Below are 22024 nucleotides of genomic sequence, written 5' to 3' on the forward strand. Positions count from 1 at the left end.
TTAAAAAGAGTGTGTATAATTTTATAATCTTGAACAAGTATGCGCATAATATACAATGGCGTCTCCATAAAAGGGGCACCTACTTAAGTTTTACTGATATTATTTCACTCGATTTCCTAAGGAATTATCACGAAATCGCAAGATTTTTGTAAAATTACTTTATTCCTAATACTTCCTTCTTGGGCCTTTAGACGTTATTTGTTCCTTATAAATTCTCTGTGTGGTTGTTTTCTCTTCCGTTTATCATTTGTAGAATTTATACGATATAATTGTATTACAATTGGATTTGTAATTCCTCAAGTAGAATTCCCAATTTATACATTCGCAGATTAGACCATTATGACATTAGACCATTATCATTAGCCATTTGTTTTCTTCATTCTTGTCAAGATAGACTTAAGGATATGGTTCCATTCAATTCCTTCCTCTAAAAAAAACCCATGATGCTTATTTCTTCGCCATTTCAGAGAATTATCGGTGAGAGATAGCACAAAAGTCAACAGGAGATTCATATTCACTTTTATCCAATCAATTAGGCTCTGATAGGATGATGAAGCTATGGGTTTTAAAGGCAGAAAATAATCTCAATTTCCACCTTTTGTAGTTTATGGGAGGAAAATTTCCTCTCCGTTCGGAAGAAAGACTCTGGCAAACCATTATATCACTTGGATAATGTATATTATGACATTACCGCGAATGAGGATTCTCGAGCGAACAAACGGAGAATTATTCCATTGTTTCCAATAATAAAAGGGAATATCAGCCTAAATGACCATGTCAACCTCTCGTAAATCAGTAGATAAATTGAAATGGAGAAGTACTAACGAGGGTAATCCCAGAAGTACCCGACCCGACAAAGAAAACACAAAACCTTTGGAAAAAAATGTATTTATTTTTCAACATAATCTCCTTTCAGCCTTAAACATTTTTTCCAGCAATGTTCAATAAGTTCGATAACCTTTTTATAATAAGAACTGCTTTGCTCCTCAAAATAGCCATTAACTGCCGACATCACTTCTTCACGATTGGAAAATCTTTGAACAACGAGCCATTTTTTCAAGTTTGCGAACAGAAAATAATCCGAGGGGGCTAAATCTGGTGAATAGGGTGCATGAGGTAGCAATTTAAACTTTAATTCATGAATTTTGGCCGTTGTAATAACGAAACTGTGAGCTGGTGCATTGTCTTGATGAAAAAACACTTTCTTCTTAGCCTAATGCGGCCGCTTTTGCTTGATTTCTTCCCTCAAACGTTGCAATAAGTTCGCATGATACTCGCCGTTGATAGTTGTTCCTTTTTCAAGATAGTTAATGAAAATTATTCCACGCTCATCCTAAAAAATCGACGCTATGATCTTGCCTGCAGATGAAACGGTCTTCGCCTTCTTTGGAGGGGGTTTTCCCTTTTGATTCCATTGTTACGATTATTCTTTTGTCTCGGGTGTGAAGCAATGGACCCATGTTTCTTCCATGGTTATGAAACGGTGGAAAAATTCTGCTTTTTTGCGGAGAACCTTTGCTCTCAACACCCAATTGAAACATCATCACGACACTGGTTTTGCTCGTATTTTTACACAGTATTGTATGAGCACAGAGAAAACATGACATCTAATACACTACTAGATATCATTTACTTCTATAAAATCACGCCTGAAACTGTTGAAGATATATCTATAGCTGATTGAAGAGCCTGAGTCTTAATTTAATTTTAGCAATTGAGAACCGAAATCAACACATCCTTTCTCTCTGTATTTAAAATTATTTAATACCTCTTGATCGTAATGCGGCTGGTGAAATTTCCCATAGTTACTAATTATGCAACTCTGTTGCTGGTTATTGACAAAAAGGTCCAATATAAATGAAAATTCCATTCATATATGTTTATTCTGCAGATAGTTGAGCAATCCTAAAAAAGCTACTGCAATTCTAAGGAATTCTATGTATTTTTTCAGCTGGTAGATTGAAGCCACCGCTCTCTCGAAAAAGTATAGTGAGACCTACATAGGCAAAAATTATTTATTATTTTGAATACTGTTCATAACTGTTCCCCCGCACTTTATTGCTAAAAACTAAAATAGAATACCTGTAGTGTAGACAAGTAATTTTGGTTTCAATTATTATAAATTAAGAACTATGCATGCCTTTCTTCTCCGAATTTTTTTCCGTTACCCTAATTACTGGCATTTTCTAAGTTCCGCAAGTAACCATCATTTCTAATTGTAACACAAATCCTCCTTAGTTCTCTTCTTTGCTCTTCAAAATAAATGGGATGAAATGTTATCATTCAAAGAGTGTAGTATATATTTTCTTTGATGCGATTGCCGTGTTAGGATGAATCAATTAAAAAAATGTCTATTATTTAGAAAAAAATACCAAAGTCCCATTGCTCGATTAATAATAGTGGGAATCTTTTCCCCAAACGCAGCTTAATTCAGTGATACCATCCATTAAAAAATGTTTGCATGCCCAGGCATATGGTAAATATATTTCGTAGGCATGTCAATTAATACTAAAATTTAAAACATTTCTAAAGGAAATTTTGGAAGGAAAAAAACTACCAAGTTTAGGGTTTAGATTACCTAAATACTATACAACGCTGACGCGAAATTAGAACTAAACTAGAAAAAGTGCGTAGGCATACATTTTTGGAAAAATATATCCTAGAATCCCTACCCAATTCAGCCACCAATATAGAGGTGAGAACTCGAGAATCCGCATAAATACTAGCTTTCCGATCTTTAAAAATTCCCACCCCTAACCACCATCTTTAATTCTCCTCCCAGTATTCCCTGCACCTTCCTCTTCCCACCCCCCTCCAAACCCCTAACTTCTCTCCGAAAAGTTTCAGTCACACTTGGAGAAGGCCTCGGAGAAGCCCGAAAGCTCAAGCAATCTACAGGTACAATGTGAGGGTCCTTTTAATTGTTATCAATTTTGTTTGTGTCCTATTGTGCCGGCCAAATGTTATAAAATAGGTTTATAATATTTCTTTTTTGATGCGAAATTTTACGAAACCCCACAGTTAGCACTCGGCTCACATAAATAACTAACTTTTCTCATTTTAGGTCCAAATTGATCATTAAATATTCAGAAAGGCTAGACCTAAAGCTGAAAGTTGCTAATGCTTCGGTCAAGGGGAGCCAATCAGCCATCAGGTGTTCTCGCCACTATCCCACAGCCCCTCCTTAAATTTTCTCTTAATTTTTATCCGACCCACTCCCGCCTTCCTTACCCCCGGCTCCTCTCCCGCCACAACCCCACAAACCCCTTCACACTCGCCAAAGAGGGTCCATCCGTTCCCCCATTTCCATTCCCGCCTTCATTTTATGATCTTCTGTTCAAATTGTTCCGCCTTATTCCTCCTGATGCCCGCTCTGCATCTTCCCTCGAATACAACCCATGGCCATTAAAGAGGCCGACTTCCACTCGGGACCATCAATCTTCCAACTTCCCCTTTCCCTTCCCTCTCGACGTTTTCCATCTCACTACTCGGTGTGGAAATTTCTTCTACGCCTTATCAACCCTAAGAAGCGCCAAAACTGAACGTCGGAAGGGTTTTGGGATATGGCTCTTCATTTATTTGAGGAAAAAGAATCAACTTCACGAGGTTTCCCTCAGGAAAAGAGTTTAACAGTGCAGCCAGATAGGAAGAGAATTTTCATGAAAATGCAAGACACCGCTAGTACACCCTATGGCTAAACTATTACGGCACCTAGAGAGAGAGAGAGAGTGGGAAGGGAGGATGAACTGTGGAGACGGATAGGTGTTGACTTGTCAATATTATTTTCCGACAATCCAGAGGTCTATCGTGATATCCGTGATCCTGAGGACACAGCAGCTTTATCAGATTACCTTAATGCTATGCAACGCTGTTGGGACACTTGGTAATTAGAATTAAACTTAAAAAAGTGCGTGTTCATGATTTTTTGTAAAAAGAGCGATTCCCACCATAAAGCATTAGTAACGCCGAAATGGAATGTATAGACTCAAATAAATACCTAAGGCGTTACCCTCACTCATGATCTCTCTTGGGTGAATCACATACAGTGGACAAGCTTACAAAAAAATTGGATTTATTAGAAGAGTGCTACGTAAATGTGATGAAAAGGTCAAGGAGAAATGTTATTTTCGCTGGCTAAGCCTCATTTAGAATATACTGCTAGTATATGGAATCCTCACGAATTTAGATTAATTGAACGTATTGGATCGCGTGAAGTGTAGACGAGCTAGATTTGTAAAACTTTATGATGATAAACTTAGTAGTGCATCTAAAATATTAGTGCAGCCAGGTTGGGAATCACTCGGGGAGCGACGGTTAAATTACAGATTTAAGCCTGAATTGGAAGGGAGTTTCTTTAGCAGTGAAGTTGACAATGTATTATTACCCCCATCGTACTACGGTAGTAGAGAGCATGTCAATAAAATTAGAGAGATTAAGTGTAGAACAGATAGATTAAAGACGTAATTTTTTCCACTAACGCTAGGGGGTCATAATAACATAGTCATATCACAGTAGGGTCATATTCGGGTAGGGATTATTCTAGGGTGTATTCACTCACTGCCATAGACCCTGGCCGTGGCTTGCAGGATATAATATATATGTATATATATATATATATATATATATATATATATATATATATATATACTCATATATACAGAAACAGATCTGTATATATGAGTATTTATTCGCCGTTTGGCGGTATTTCGTGTTTGAATGTATATATATATATATATATATATATATATATATATATATATATATATATATAATGAAATAACTTGAAAAGAATGAGCCACTTGGCCTTAATCGGAATTCTAGTCAAAAAGGTTCCCACCTTCCCATTTCCCTCCAAGCTGCATCCTTAGCACCTGCATCTCACAGTTCAGAATTTAAAAAACTCTGCCCAAATTCAGAATCCCCTGCTTAAAATCGCTCATTGCATTTTTTAAATAAAAAAATGTCGATCTGAGTTCACGCTCCGTATGCGTTAAATGGGATAAATATTTTACTTTGTCGATAAAGAACTACTTTCAAAGTTGCACTTTTCAAAATAATCAATATACCTGTTCAACTACTTGGTTAATTTCAATTGACTCCTTTGAGTTAATATTTTAATTTTAAACTAAACAAGACACTGGACTCCTAGCTCTCGTAAAAAATAAGACTAGAAAAAAAGGTCGGATTGCCATAATGGGCATAAAAAACACTATATTTGTTTTAGGCCCATTAATGTCTCGAAACTACATTTTCCCTGAATTTATTCTTACGATTTTTGTCAAGTTTAATTTTTAATTGGCAGTAGTCTACAGACTAATGGTGTATTTGTTATGTTTTGTTCAAATGCCTCATGTTTTATTTTTATTTTTTAGCTGGAACTACGTAACACTGGACTTGTGAGGCCTAACTAACTAAAGACCAAACTTTTACACGCTGCACGTAAATCCAATACTGTAAACGGAGTTTCTATTTAACAACCTGAGAATTTCTTCAGCTTACTGCATAGGTAGCCCAATTCACCCTTGAGTCTGTGAACTATAGGGTCCGTACGATAATTATAGTTACTTGTTCGCTGTAGCCTCAACGGAGCGGTGGATGGGGATTCGACCGGTCGACTTGGTAGAGGTGTCCCCTACCACTCAGGCACACTTTAGTTCAATCGCCTCCGGACATGCTTTGGGAGAGGAGGTGAATTTTTGTGACGTGTGATTGTTTGTGGTGTCGTCGCGCCAGCATGGAGAGCACCGTCGAGCAACGCTAAGCTGTGAAGTTTTACGTTAAACTCGGAAAATCCACGTCGGAGACCCATTAACTCATTAAATACGTTTATGGAGATGATGCCTTAAGCCGCAGAAGAGTTTTTGAGTGGCACAAAATATTTAAGGAAGGCCCGGAGCTTATCGAAGACGAGCACCGCGTCGGACGACCGACGACCTCTCGAATCGATGCTCAGGTGGCCAAAGTGAAAACGTTTTGGACTCTGACAATCGTTAAACCATCGCCCTTATCAGTGAGGCGACCGGCCTTTCAGTCGGAACCTTCCACACTATTGTAACAGAGGATTTTGCGATGAGGAAAGTGGGCGCGAAGCTGGTGCCGAAAGACTTGAACGAGGAACGAAAAATGTCGAGGGTGGAAATTTCGCAGGAAATTTGTCACTGCGTCCAGGAATATGAAGATTTTCTCGGCAACGTTTTTACCTCAAATGATAGCTCAAAAGGAGCTCAAAGGATATTGGTTCGACTCCATCGAGGCGGTTCAAGCGGCGACGACAAAGGCTCTCAACAGTATTCCGGAAACCGACTTCCAGCGGGCTTTTGCCGAGTGGCAGACGTGCTGAACTAAGTGTATCCATGCAGGAGGAATGTACTACTAGTATTTTGAAGATTATTAAGTAATTGTAACGATAAATGCAATAAATTTTGATTTTTGGCTCCTGTCCCAATACTTATTGAACGGACCCTGTATCTACATTTAGCATTTCTCTTCCCACTATGTTAACTTTGCACTATTAGTTCCTCGCCCCATTTCATGTTTAATTATTTGCACTTTGTTCTTTCCGATTCTAAGTTCACTTTCTTTCATCTTCCTCTTTCATCCGTCATCCTAGTAATTACTTCTGCAATTCACGGCTTCATAAACCTTGTTTTTTCTATTTACCTCTATTCGTGTTGAGATGTATACCAGAACGGTAATTCAATCAAATTTTACAGAATTTACTCTCGCCGCATATGACCTCATCTAAAACAGAAATGGCGATTGATAACAAATTTTCGGCTCCAATATATTTGCTACAAATATAATTTTCAAACTATCTCAATATACTCCAGGCAATCCTTTGAATTTAAATATCAAATAATTCCTTGCTTTGAATTCATTATACAAAGCTCACACGTAAAGAAGTGTAGCTATTTGTTTTTTCGTTCGACACGAAACCTCTGAAACGCAAGTTATCACAAGGTATCCTGATAACAGTGAAACCCAATAATTTACTTTGTCCTCCTAAGCATTCCATATTGCTGTTCCCTGTATTCCTTGCTGCTCAATCTAAAGCAAAGCCGAACATCACACGCGTGCAAAGCCCAAGAGACTTCACGCATGATATACGCCATCATTTGTATTATAGATAGACTATTAAAAAAAATAAGATTACCTTAAGCTAATTAGAAAATGAATCCTCATTTCCTTCACGACCACATTTCTAGGAAATATTTGTCCTTCGTTAACAAGATAAGGCAATCCAAAAATTTTTAAGCTTATTATTGTTTTTATATGACTGGTGACGATTTTAAAAGAAAAATTTGTTTACGTGTGTGTGGTAAGATGAACAAAGCTGTTAAAATTTCACATTATGTTCCCTTCGAGTTTTCCAATCGATTCAAAGAACAAGGAATCAAACGATTGACCCGAAATTCAAAGTTTTATTTTAAGTAATGAAACCCCGTCAATAGTTGTGAAGAAATTAACACGGTTTCCTTCAAATTTTGAGAAAAACTAAATGATTCACGCGCTACACTTTACACAAGACAGTCTAAAGATTTCATCTTATTTAATCGATAAAAATATTCTCCGTGTCCTTATCCTATTTCTCGAGAGGACGTCTCGAGAGAGGGAAGCTTTGACTTTTGTTTGCTGTAATTTTTCAGTAAAAACGACAGTTGTGATTAAGAATGGCTGACAGATCAACAACGTTTGTTCCATACTTGATAAAAGGTCCCGGCATATTGATGTGCTCCCTTTTCATTCGCCAACTTTGCGCTGACGACCTCGCACGTGAAAAAGGAAACACTTCCGTGCCGAGCTCATTTCCCTATCGGCATCTTCCCTCCTTTTTCTACCATCTCCTCTTACCAACCCCTCCACGCATCCCTCCACCCCACCCTCTCCCTCCCTTCCCCTCCCTCAAGTACTGCGTCTCCTGTTCGCCCACGCAGCCATCAATCTAACCCACTCTTCGCGATCATATTTACTCTCCCAGGCCAAACCGCTCACTCTCCCTTAATCACTTCCTCGGTCCTCCTTAGCCCTCGGCGTCCGCCAGAATCTCCTGCTCTCCCACTTCATCTCTCCACCCCCCCACCATCCCTCGTCTCCACCACACCACACCCACCATGCTCTATATAGTTGTATATCTCCTACTCCTATCCCCCCCCGGAAGATTCATCGCCATAATCTCCTCTGCCCTCTTTCCATACCTACGTTTAGTGCTCCCTTTTCCTCCCACACGCGCGCGCACTGCCGACCCACTTAAATTTCGCGGCGGAATAAAGGGTGCGACGACCTGCCCCCCTTTCCACAACATCCCCCTCACCCCCGTCCCCCCCAAGCGAGCACTCTAAAGCCCCGAGCACGCATGCGGAGCGGTTCGTCCTAGAACGACCTCCTCGCCGTCTCCCTTTATGTCGCCGTCCTCCCGTTGCTCCACTCCTACTGACCGTTTACCCGCGTCCCCTCCCCACTGATAAGATATGCGGCCTCTTCCCGTATCTCTTCCTCCTCGATCGAGAAGGGCATTGCCGACTGCCGACCTGCGGTGGTTGCCCTCTACTCGACGAGGACTTCCCTCCACGGTGTGATCATCATGGTCCAAGTCACTGATATCAGCCTCCTCTGGTCAAAATGAACGACTGAGACGTTACCGATTGAAAATAATTCATTCGAAAAGTTTTCTGTGTTTATTTTGGAGCTTTTCCAAAATTATTTTCATTTTTTTAATTTATATATACCCTGAAAGCCACCACCAGGGTGTCTGACAGGGGGTGAACAAACACCAGAATAATCCCTAGCCGAACATGACCCTACCATGATAGGAAAATGTTATAATGATCCCCTATCGTTCGTGGAAAAAATGGCATCTTAAATCTATATTTTCTACACTTAATATATCTATTTTTACTGGCTAATCACTGCTACGGATACCTTCTAATTTATGCAAGAGCTTCAATTTTTAAACAAACCTTCGCTCCCTGAGTGATTCCCAGTCTAGCTGCTCTAATATTTTAGATACGCTACTAAGTTTATCATAACGAAGTTTTGCAAATCTAGCTCCTCTACGCTGGAAATCCAATTTGGCAATCAATCCAACTTCCTGAGGATCCCATATACTTGTAGCATATTCTAAATGAGGCCTAACCCACGACAGATAAAATTTCTCTTTGACCGTTTTATTACATTTATCAAGTACACTTATCTGCTATCCTTTGGAAAGTAATACGCATGCATTAGCTTTTATATTAAGCGTGATTTTTAACGTGCGAAGTTTAACTCAATTCAGAACTTGAACATAGATTTATATCATGATATATGACTCCTTTTTTAGAACATTCAATTGTACTTTAATAATTTATCGCTGGAGAACTTAAACTATGAAATCAAACTGCTCTTGTTTTGTATGACACGATTGAAAAAACTTCTAATTATAAAACTTAGAAATAATCTCTTAGAATGATTGAAAGATACAAGGCTCTGTTTTACAATATTCAATGGTACCACGGTAAACGTAATTTGCCGCTGGGGAACTCAAACTGCGTAATTATACTGATGTGCTACTCTCATAATACATGAGACGAAAATAACGATAGATGTCAGCAATCAACCGAGGCTTTTAGATTGATTGGCAGTGCTGCATCTACCGGGTTAGTAAGGTCGGAAAAATCATTTCATCTTTACCTATATATCTGAGGCCACCACCCAGCCTTGCGTAGTATTTACTGGGGAGCAATGATCAAAGTGCTATCATCTGTTTGTCAATGGTAAATTGATGATGATAGAGTTCAATTTTAACTTCAAAGCTTGATACCGCATTTATTCAACTATTCGCCGCCCTACGTCCTACAACAACGTTTTATGAAATTTTATATATTTTTTAAATTCTATCACCTCGCTTACTTTTTTTGCGTTGAAGCCGGATTTTTAATGTGATTATTAGATTAAGTGGCACGAAGCTAAGTGGTGTGCCGTTACTAAATTAATGATATTCTTTCATCCCGTCAAGCAGGCTCTTGAGCTTTTGCTCATAACCGTAATACGGCAATCTAAAAAAGTGCTCATTCATCTGATCCAGGATTATTTTTCGTGTGAGGGAATCAAGTGGCGTTTGTTTCGCAAGGATTTGAACGAGGCACAAATTGAAATCTTTGTTTCTGTCCCCACCCGGCGGAAGATATCCTGTTTCCCTTTTCGGAGGCCATCCATTCCCTCTCTGCCCTTTAAAAGCCCACGCAACAGCCCCTTGCCTCCCCTCCCGAGCGCCCTTCAACCTTCAATCCGTCCCCTCCCACGCACCGCGCGTTGGCGGAATCCCCACTCGCTCACTCGAGTTCCTGCGTTCATCACCGAGGCTTCCTCACATTCACAGCTCGGCACTCTCCCCCATTCACCCGTCTCTTAATCCAGCGATTTCCATCCTTCTCAACTCTGCTCCTCCCACGGCTTTCCTCGCAACCGCCCATTCCTTAGCTCGGATATCCAGACGCATAAATAACTTTCCCCCTCATTCACTCCCTTTCCCTCCAACTCTCTCTCTTTCTCTCCAAGTTCCTGCTTCCTTGCTATTCCTCCCCTCGTCTCTGTCTCCAACTTCAGAACTCCTTCGTTCCAACAAATTGAAATGTCTTAATTAAGTCTTCTTCTTTAATCGTGAGTTATTGACTTATGCACAGTCTAAACATTTATTCCGACTGTGCTAAAATTCTCAAAAATTTATTGAAATGCGACATGACTTTAGATATTAGAAAGCTGTACAAGTAAACTGAAATTACTCTATATTTAAAGTTTTGAATGACAAAAAATGAGTTTCACGAAGAAACAACCAAACGAAAAATTCGAAGACTTGTCCAGATATCATTCAAAGAGACGGGCATACTTCGCCTTTTCTGGAATTTATACTTAGTGCAGTATCTCTAGAAGCCAAATTCACAAACCCGACAGTTTAAAAGATTGTTCACCGCATAACAAAGTGAATATTTAATTACTTAATTCTTGACCGGCATAACGTATAAGGGATTAAACGTTCAAACGATTGATTCTCGCGAAGTCTCATTATTTTCTAAACAGAATCAAATCCAGTCACTTTGAAAAATATATCTCCGGTAATAATCAAGCAGTAAGAACTGATAGTGTTAACATAACTGGGTTTATTTATTTATACTCTGTTAGCCACCGCCAGGGTGTGTGGCAGGGTGTGAATACACACCAGAATAATTTTACCCGAACATGGCCCTACCGCGGTCGAACAATGTTATTATGATCCCCTATTGTTGTTGGAAAAAATAACATCTTAAATTATTTGTTCTACACTTAATCTCTCTAATTTTATTCACATGATCTCTCCTACCGTAGTACGATGGGTCTAATAATTCCTTTTTTAACATAACTGCTGAAGAGACCTCCATCCAATTCATGCAAGAGCTTCAATCCGTCATGTAACCTTCGCTCCATGAGTTACTCTCAGTCAGGCTGCTCTAATATTTCTTTCAGTAACTCTGATTGTCCATCTAAACTAATTCACACTACAAGGTCCTAAAAGTAGTAGGACTTAGTCGATCAAATAAATGTATGGCCAGTATTGATGCAATCGCTCAAAAGGTTTCGAGGTAGAACCCTTGTGCGTCCACACACCGCTGCCAACGGGTTTGCCATGTCTTGTATTCCTTCTGGAAGGCGGCGCCGTGAATGCTGCTAAGCTCCCTCCTCACGTCCTGTTATTCGTAACGCTTCCACCGAGCCATGGTGAGATCCTTCCAACACGAGTTCGAGGTGGAGGAAGAGGAAAAAGTATCGCGGGATATTACCTAATAATTTGGATTCACACTCACATGGCCAAGAACCTTTTGCCAGATCCACGCGCGAGTTTCCCTTTGCTCGTTCGAGAGAACTCGCGACACAAACTTCGCGCACATCTGTCTTATGCCCATGTTTTCGGTGCACATCACTTTTAGAGGTCCGAAGTTCATCAAAAACCATGCGAACATTTAATCTACGATCTCTGTATAACAAAACCTTAACTCTTGGAAGATTTTCGTCACTTTTTGAGGTCGAAGGGAGTCCAGAAAGTTCAGCATCTTAAACATCTTCTCTACAACCCCAAAACATCTTGTTCCACTCAAAAACTCCCGTTCAACCCAACCCATAAGCTGCCTTGTGCATGTAATGAGTCTCTTTCCCGTTTTTTTTTCCAGTTTCACGCAAAAATTGATGGCGTAGGGCCCCCGACCTCCTGTCTTTCCTGAGACTCTCCTCCCTCGAACCCAGACAGAGAAAGCCCTTCCGTTCGTCCATCCGGAAAAAATGTCATATGTCACTCTTGGGACAGACCTTATATACGAGTTTAAAAATAAATCTTCAGTTCTGAAGATTACATTCGTTTAATATCACCTAAAATACCTCCCATCCAAAGAATTAATTCATTTTTCTTTCTTTCTTCAACTGATGATCTCTTGGTAGCACCGTTCTCTCTCTCTGTCTCCCTCTCCCGGCTTCTTTTATTCGCCACCGCCGCTTGGACTCATCTCGCTCTCAACCCTTTCTCATCGCTGTTCACTCTCTTACGACAACACACACACACTCTATCATCCCTCGTCTCTTCCGCACCCTCGCTCACTCAACCCAAACCCAGTTACTATGCACTTCGGTTTCCTTTTCGTTTCCGTACCCATACTTTGTGCCAATTTAATGCTTAATGGAAATACTATACTCCCGTACACGTACGTATTACGAAATTCCCGCATCCAAACTATTGAGCTAGATAGGTGTTTATTAAATTATCTCCTGCTTAATTTAAGCTGTTAACTGCTTGTACTACGCACAAACCGCGAAATTCAATTTTTCTCTAACGGCTGGTTTACCGAGAGCCATTAATGATCCAAGCGGTGTTTTTAAAATATTTTGAGAGTATTTTCCAATATGATGCGGGGTGTTTAACAGATATAAGCTTTAATCGTTTGACAACATATCACTGATACATCCCCTGTTTGTGTCTTTACCTTTTACTCACGTTCGTCAAAGTAAATACGGATTAGGTAATTTTGAAATAGTTACAGAACATTTGATAAAATGAGAAGCTATTCCAAAAATACTGGAAATTGTTACCTAAAGTTCGGTACATCCATAAACAAATATTCCTAGCATATTTTATGAATAATTATTCATCATTAACGGCAATCTGCCTTTTAATAGTATTTTTCCAACGATCTCCAACAAATATCACGTAAGGTGTACAACTCCGGCGGCTGGTGTAAATATAATATTTGGAATTAATCCATAAATAGAGAGAGAATTCCAAAAGTAATGTAATTATTTTTTTACTGTAGTTTATTGACCAGATTTGCGCAAACACTTAAAATTCTTCAAAGTACTGTCCTTGGGCCTCTACGCATTTTTTCCAGCAAATCTGCCATGACCGGTACCTGGACCTGGAAGGCGTCTTCGGTGACCTCTTGCGAGGTCTTCGTCACGGTTGATTGGATCTCTTCTATGGTCGAAAAACGGGTTCCTTTCAGGGCTGCCTTATCCGAGGAAACAAAAAGAAGTCTGCTGGGGGAACGTCAAGATTATAGGGGTGTGGGGCAACGTTGGCGCCTTGTGTTTGGCCAGGAACTCGAGGACTCATAGCGCGTTGTCGTGATGGAGTTGCCAGGTAGCGGAGATGTCTTTTCTCGTCCTGATGACCCTTTTGCGGAGTTTTTTCAGCACATCCACGAAGTAGGCAGTGTTAACTGCCAATCCTTGAGGAACAAAAACTCCTTATGGACCACTCCTTTACTGACAAAAAAGACGAGTATTGTTTTCACTTTCGAGTTGCTCATTCTAGCCTTTGGTCTTGGGAGACTTGTTGGTGTGCCATTCAGAGCTTTGGCGTTTTGTTCCTATATTTAGTGCCACGTGAGGCCAGAGAGCGTTATCAGGCAACATCGTACGGCTCAAGGGGCCCGCCTTTCCCTCCAACTTTTATTCCCAGCTCAACCTCATCCTATATTATACAACTCTTGTAATTCCCTTAGTATGGTTTTAAAATTTCCAAGGATAACAGAAAATCCTGCATTATTCCCCTGACTATCACTGCCAACGCTAATCATCCTCCACTACCTATTTGCCGAATGATTCATAGAGTTTCGAAGGTTTCATAGGTTTCGAAGAAGCTCCACCCAAACAGTCTCCTCCTACTTTACACGATATCTTTGGCCTCTATTCTCTGGAATACAATTTATCGAAATCCTCCTAGTCTTCCTTAATTTTCAACTTCCTTTTAGAAGATCTAATTTATGACCCAAATCTCCAATTGCTCCAGAGAATTTGTGTGAGTTTACCGATGTGTTTCTAAATATAAACTATACCATTTGTTTAATCATGATGCAATCCCATTCGTACTGTCGGTTTCTCCCAGTAAATTTCATATGTTCATTAGGCTTTGTTGATGTTAACACCAGGCGTTAAGGTTCATGAAGGTCTTTCAGCTGAAAATTGCATAGCTTTCTCTTCGCCGTCCCTCTTTATTCCTAAACCATTCTTCCTCCCAAACATCTCTCCTTTCGCCTAACATCACGCTTCCATCCCCCAACTCTATCGTGTGTTTCCTTCCAGACGTATTGGTAATTTTTCAAAAATTTATCATGAAATTTATATAATACCTCCTCCCGATGACTAACTTTCGGCATGATGCACGTATCAATATTGTCACTAAATGTATATGATGGCGAGATTTAAAATTGCTTAAAAAATGTAATAACGGTCAAGTTTTTGATTTTTTTTAAATCTCTAAATTACCTGCATGCCTCCTATTTGAGCGGTGAGATAAGATACGATATTTTACGTGTTACCATGCGGCAAAACATCTTGCTCTGCAACTTGAATATAATTATTAAGTGGGTATATATGAGCACGGTTAGGAAAACGAAGTGAAAAAAATTGGTGTAAAATAAATTTCATCAACCATTATTAAACCACCACTATAAAACCATCTATTAAAGTCCTAAAAAAACCACGAGTATAAAGTTCTCGGCCTGGCAATGAAAGATTGCGACTTTTGTTAAAAAATGATTTTGTTTCTACATAATCTCCCTTGAACTTTGGCTCAAGGGGAAAAACACGAAAGACGTCTTCTGCAAAAATACGCGTGAACAAACTATTTGAGATAGCAATATGAAACTTGCCTGGCGAATTAATGACACGTTCACCCATGAAGGGATTATAAATATTCACTGATTGGAACGCCATCTCTGTGTCAGGGCGAGAACGTTTCACCTCACCCTCGTACACATACCAATTTATTAAGAATATTTACAATAAATATTTATTGAGAATTGATTTTAAAACTTTGAAATTAGATGAAAGCTCAGAGGGATATAAAAACTGCTTCGTGAAAAATTTCAAATGATTTTGGTTGAAACTTCGTACGAAAAGTATAAGTCGAAACTTTCGTTCCTCTTCAAGGAGAAAAATGATGCAGGTACAGAAAGATACCACAGAAATATGTTTCAATATTAACATAATTGTGGATGCATGCGTTGGTTAACGTGTATATAATTTATTTATTACCTTAAATACTATAAATATAGGTCGAACGCTCCAGCACGTGTACATCAATTCGCTGCTGCAAAGAGAGAAGCAGATACGTAATAAACGAAAAGAAATTCATAATTCCGGCGATCCACTTTTTCGCGTGAAATAAGGCGCGCCTGTTGGTCCCAATCAACATCGAAACGTCGTATTCTCGGAGAAACAAGCAACTTGAGCGACCTCGTAAAAAAATTAATTTTCACGATTACTCCATCCAACGAAAATGCAGGCGCTCCGTTTCAAACCTTTCCTTTTATTTATCTCGTTTCCGCAGCTTAAACAGCTGAAACGACTCCCAAGTCCTGAACTTGACGCGGGGAATGAAGGCCGCCGGATGGAGGGACCCGAGAGAGGGAGAGAGAAGGCGTGGGAGTGAGGTGAGCAAACGGGCCGACGACGTCTTTGGGATGTGGGGGTCCCAAGAGGCGTGTGAAGAGAAGAGAGGTTTAGGATGAAAAGGGGGGGGGTGAGGGGAAGGGGAAAGTCGTTTGCGGGATGAGGTTCGGTCGCGATGCTTAAAAGTTTAGGGTCGCCATTCGAACGGAATTGGCACTGAAGTTACACTTTCTTCGAATCTCATTCCGCGACGTAAATGCTCCTTACAAAGCCCGGCTGAAACGCCCGCCCGGGCGCAATTAACCTGCGCCCAAGGCGATGAAAAACACTCGATCATAACGACCAGAAGCGAGCTGTTTACCTCGTAAGAATAACATTTTTATGTCCATTCGAAAAGGAGTGACAATAATCACGGTTGAATTATTTTTTCCCTGCAAACACTTATCTTTGGGCACGGTATTTTCCACGAGATTACATATGAACATTACCACAGATGGTGCTTTATCAACCAAAAAAAATTTATGTTTGAAGAAGTAACTTGATCCCACCAGTAGTTAAATCTCTCTCCCTCTAGCTACTTACAGTGCTTTAAAATTGTAAAGAAACGCAATAATTTGGCTGAAGTAGAAAGTTTTTGTAAGTAGTTTATTTTCTACGATGCTAATTTTATTAATCGAAGTATAAATATAACCTAATACTGAATAGTAAATGGTAATTTAATGAAATAAAAAAAATCTTAAGCAATTCTTAAAAGTAGGATTTTGCGCTAAGGCAAACACTTCGATAATTTCTCTCAATGTTGATATTTGAGGCATGAGAGGAAAATTGGCTCAATTACATGTCGGCAGATAGACTTGAGCATTGTTTTGATCGATCACGGAAGGCATTTGTTATAGATATTGTAAAATTAAAATTAGGGATGGTTCAGTTTTTTATGACCGTCAATCTATCAAAATAAATAAATATTTATATCATTCATAGGCCTTAGTAATTCTATCTATACAATAAGGTTTGAAAGAATTCTACCATACTAAAATTGCTTATTGCATTAGATTTACATTGCTACACTAAAATGGTTACTTTACAATGTTACATTGTTTACTGTATCCATTTTAGGGAAGTTTCCTGTCAATGAGGTACATAAGGAGCAGCTGAACTTATAGACCGATCCTATTCATGAGCTTAACCTAAGTTTTCGGTTCATTACTGAATCAATAAATTCGTTAAACATGATCAACCAATACTGTCATCATGATAAGTAGTAGATAAGTCCACCAATTAAAAAAAGGTAATTTTGCAATTTTGGGGTGATAGAAATTTTAAACGTCCCACGAAGAGTAATTCTTGCAGCCTATGAAAACGGATGTCGTAAAATTGTAGGAACGGGGAGGCGGGGTGGGGGGGGGGGTAAAAAAGATTCCAAAAACCGTGAACGTCTTTAATGGACGACCCCAAATCTTTCCGGAATATTCCCTTGATTTTCTATTGGACCAACAGGGGCTCTTTCCTATATACACACCATCTTGGCGGCCTGCTGAGGCGGATATTACATGTACATATGCCTCCATTTTAACGGCCTTCAACGTTTGTGAAGCATGGATATCAACTGCGTATTAAAGGATGGTTCTGGAAAACAAGTTAATGGAGTTTAAAAGAGATAGACGAACTCTTTGGTGAAGCACGTTTGCCAATGTGGTGGTAGGAAAATTGTTCAGGGAAAATGAGTATTGCTTAAAATTAAAAAGGTACTTAATGGCCGATTATGAAAGTTTCATCTTTGGAATGTTAACGCCTAACTAAACAAAAGGTATCCGAGTACCAGAACGATTGAAATAATTTCGTAAACATTTGAACTATTCGTGTCATCATCGCAATGTAACGGAGGTGAGAAGAAACTTATTTCTACAATTTACATGAAAAATGTATCTTGAAGAACCAACTGTGTGTCAGACGCATTATAGAAAAATAGTTCCACTAATAAAAAAGGAAAAATATATATTTCTTGCAGTTCCATTCCTCAATTACTCTTGCTTGTATTAGTAGGAATATAACAGAAAAAAACTGGGCAAAAAGAAATAAAAAATCCAGGGAAATTCCACCCTATGAGCTGCTTGGGAACATCGCCTTATTAAAGCATATCTCTCTTTTACAGACGCGTTCTATTTGTATGGCCTGGCCCTTTGAAGGAGAGGAGGGGATTAAACCCTTTCCACAGACTCTGGCGGAAGCTTGTAGGATATCGTATAGAAGTAGAAAAAATCCTTGAAATACCCTCATATTTGGGACGCAAAGGAAATTTATCCGAAGAAAGTTTCAGAACAATGGAATGAATAAAAGTTTACGCTAGGGCAAAAGTTTCCAAGTCAATGATCGGTAACTATTCATCGCCCCTCATGCCTAAAGAAACAGAAACCTCTTTAAAATATTTCAGTTCTAAGTGGAAGATTGCACTATATTGCATTGAGCATGCTTTAAGCATTAAAAAGTAATTGTTTTTGGAACAAGAAAAATTTAGAGTTAAATCTATCTTACCTAATTTTCGATCAAATCCGAAACCTACATGGAAATTCGGTAACTGTAATCTTATATATTCCTATTTTTCACCAAATGAAAAAAAAATATATTCCATTTTTTATGAAATTTATGTACAAGTATTAATATGATTCATGTATATATTATATATAAACACAGATCATATAATATACATACATAATATGTGTATATATATATATATATATATATATATATATATAAATAAACACAGATGTATATTTTTAAAACATAGAAACAAAAAGAAAGGACACTCACATATGTAGTGTTGACGTTTCGACGGCTCGACCGTCGTCATCAGAATCTATATATAATTTTATATATATATATATATATATATATATATATATATATATATATTGGATTATATATAGATTCTGATGACGACGGTCGAGCCGTCGAAACGTTTATATATATATATATATATATATATATATATATATATATATATATATATATATATATATATATATAAAATATATTGTGAATTTGCCATTAGTTCATTTTTTTCTTAAAAGGATTTTAATATGATCAATAAAATCAATTATGTGAATCTAAAGTAATTATGAAAATAGTCATATATGTAGCTATGTCGTTCACTCATTTTTAGTTCCTGGCGACAAAGTATAAGGGCATTGTCAGACACCATTAGTCAGCATTGCAGTAATGGGAATAGAATAAATTATTCCAAGAAGACAACCTAACAACTATCACTAATGGTTCTCTAATGAATAATTCAATAATGGATTGTAATTATAATAATTTATCAGCTACTTACTGCCAAATGCTGGAATGTAAAATGCAAGGAAAATATCGAGATTGTATGAATTATTTCAATGGATTTGATGACAAAAGAGCATATACTTTGTTTCCTAATCATTGAATTTGACTCCATAAATAAAAATTCAGATTCAAAACTTTTAAAAATTGTGAAAAACACAAACCTCGTCATTAATATTATTGATATAGTAGAACTACAGATGGAGATAAAGGTTTTTTATATTATTATAGTTAGTTATCGTAGTTATAACCAGTAAGGAATTTTACAAAATATAGATTTTTCGCCGTATCGTTTTTCAAGGTTTTTTTGCTTCGCATTGATCAAATTGTATTCATAAAATATACTCACTAATATTATTATATAGTCAGCTATAGGGATTAATTATATTTACAAGTATTCTCAGTAAGCAGCAGATGATTCCGGGAAATCAAATACGTAGCACAGACTGGATCGCAACTCTCTCGCGCAAAAATGCGAAACAAAATCGGTTTTTAGCCTGTATGTGTTCTTCATATGGGGATGCTTAAGCCACCATAACGAAAGATTTTTATCAATGTATTCTAGTAAAAGAAATATACTACGATGAACTTTATTTTCCATCAACATATATTCAATCTCGGACTTTAATTTAAATCATCCACAATACGGTGTTCATTCAACAGGATTGCCATTTTCAACGATTTGATGATTTCAAGAACAAGCGAGAGATGTCGCCACAGTACCTTTTAACGGAGTCATCCGCTAAATGTGCATTACATAATAATCTGATAATTGTTCACTTTATTCTGTGAGCCATTTTTCATAAGGTGAATCAATTTTTCTTGTTACGCTTATGCTATTATTTGTATTTTACAGCATAATTAAAAATATTACAGCATGACAAAAAAGGTGATTTGCCAATTCATTGATACCCCAGTCGACATGCGACACTGTTCCGTCTGATACGATTCTATATCGTTTGGGTGATCGAGATGGGTCGGTGGCTATCGTACTAGCTTCCCACCTAGAGGGCCCGGGTTCAAATCCAAGCGGTGTTGAATATTTTTCAGTGGTATCTCGATCCCTACTTGAGGTGCTTTATGGAGGGCACCTCGAGTGAGTACGTCGTCCGTCGGATGGGACGTTAAGCTGTTGACCCCTTGGCGCCTTTCGTAAAGAGTAGGCTAATGCCAACGCCGGGTTTCTCTCCACCCTTCATCCTTTCCTGTCCATCCCTTATGGCGCAAATGACCTCAGCTGTCGGTCGCCTCCCCTAAATACTACTACGACATATCTTTAGGATTTGTATCGCTTCAAGTGGCGTAAGCAATGATAACTTTACCGAAATGCATTTACGATGATTACTTTGGGATGTCAAAAGATTTCGTTAAGTATTGGACGATGAGAAATTTATTGAGTCTAGCAATTTTTAGTCCACCGTTCGGACATCTGATTTCATGCATATTTATGTTGACATTTCATTGCTCGAGTGGTAGTTGATAAATAATAGCTACAAATCAATAAAAATAATCTGAATGAAGCATTATTTGTGGCATCAATCGGGGGCATCAACAATCAAGAACAATGTATGCAATCGGCATAACATTAACAAGCAGTGCAAATGTATCATCGCCCGTATCCAATCGTTCGAAATTACTCAAATATTTCGTGAATTAACATTATTGCATAACTAATAGCAAATAATGTGTCAAGTAAACAGGCATTTAAATAAACGACATTTTTCTTATTAATCTCTTATATTTAATCATTATATATTCGATGATGAAATATACACGCAGTGATAACGAAACATTCATCAACGCTGAAGTCTCGGGAAATGATGAATTTACTTTTGAGGAAAATAATATAAAAACATTTGATTGAGGGCACTATCAATATCACTGAGCCTGCCATTAGTTTTTAACCGTGGTCCATCCAAATCCATGCGTCTTTATTATGCGCTAACATTGCCTAGGTTTCGTAGGTCAGTTATCGGGCACATATTGCGTATCTGTGCGCATGCCAACCGGCTCAAAACTTAAAAGGTTTTTATATTATTTTATGCTGAAACTCCTGTAATTTTGCTGTGGCTTCTTTGTGTAGGGTGGAATCGGGCTGCGGAGCGTACGTAAATATTTCGTTGCCTTCATAGGCCGACGTAAAAATGATACGACAAAGTTGTGAGATTAATAGGCTTCGTGATATTAATCAATTGAATCTCCAATCCCTGGATTAATTAGCATTTGGCCGTTTGTCAGTTCAAACTCAGTCCCCCATCTCCCCTAATGATATTTTCAATTTCAGTTAACTATTTCATGTCTCAGTAGGAGATTGAGCACTTGAGGGTCTTCCGTTTTCCTTCCTCTGCATTGCTTTTATCTCTACCATTGAGGTCGCAGCTTGCTCATAGACTACGTTTCGGTGATATCTCTTCAAATACTATTCCATAGATGCAAGATTTAATTTAACCACAAATGCGTAACGATAAGCGTGGGTTGCATTTATGGAAATCTATTGATTAAGGGAAGGAAACCGTGGGTTAAGGAGTGAGTAGTTGGACATTTCCGTTTCAGCTTCCATAGCGTAAATCTCAATTAAATTTTATATTTAATATTCCTCAATTGACAAATTCCAAAGAAACTGCGGGAGATGCCGCAGCAGTAACTTTTGACGGAGTCATCCGCTAATGTGCATTTTAATGCAACAATTTCAGAGTTTAAAAATCATTCGCCTTGCCCGGGATTCGAACCCTGATTCCTCGATGTCCCTCCAAGTGTTTTATTTAGTTAAGTTAAGCTATCGAGGCGTCCTATTACACTCCGA

At 38.4% G+C, this 22024-nt stretch overlaps 1 protein-coding gene across 1 annotated transcript in view; it reads right to left on the reverse strand.

The window, feature by feature from the left end:
• The window catches only part of LOC139692064 (uncharacterized), a 102616-nt gene that overhangs the window by 26720 nt on the left and 53872 nt on the right, over positions 1-22024 (reverse strand). The window lies entirely within an intron of this gene.

This window comes from Hetaerina americana, unplaced genomic scaffold (assembly GCF_022747635.1).
Source record: "Hetaerina americana unplaced genomic scaffold, ioHetAmer1.1.p SCAF_4, whole genome shotgun sequence".
In the NCBI taxonomy this organism is placed as follows: Eukaryota; Metazoa; Arthropoda; class Insecta; order Odonata; family Calopterygidae; genus Hetaerina; species Hetaerina americana.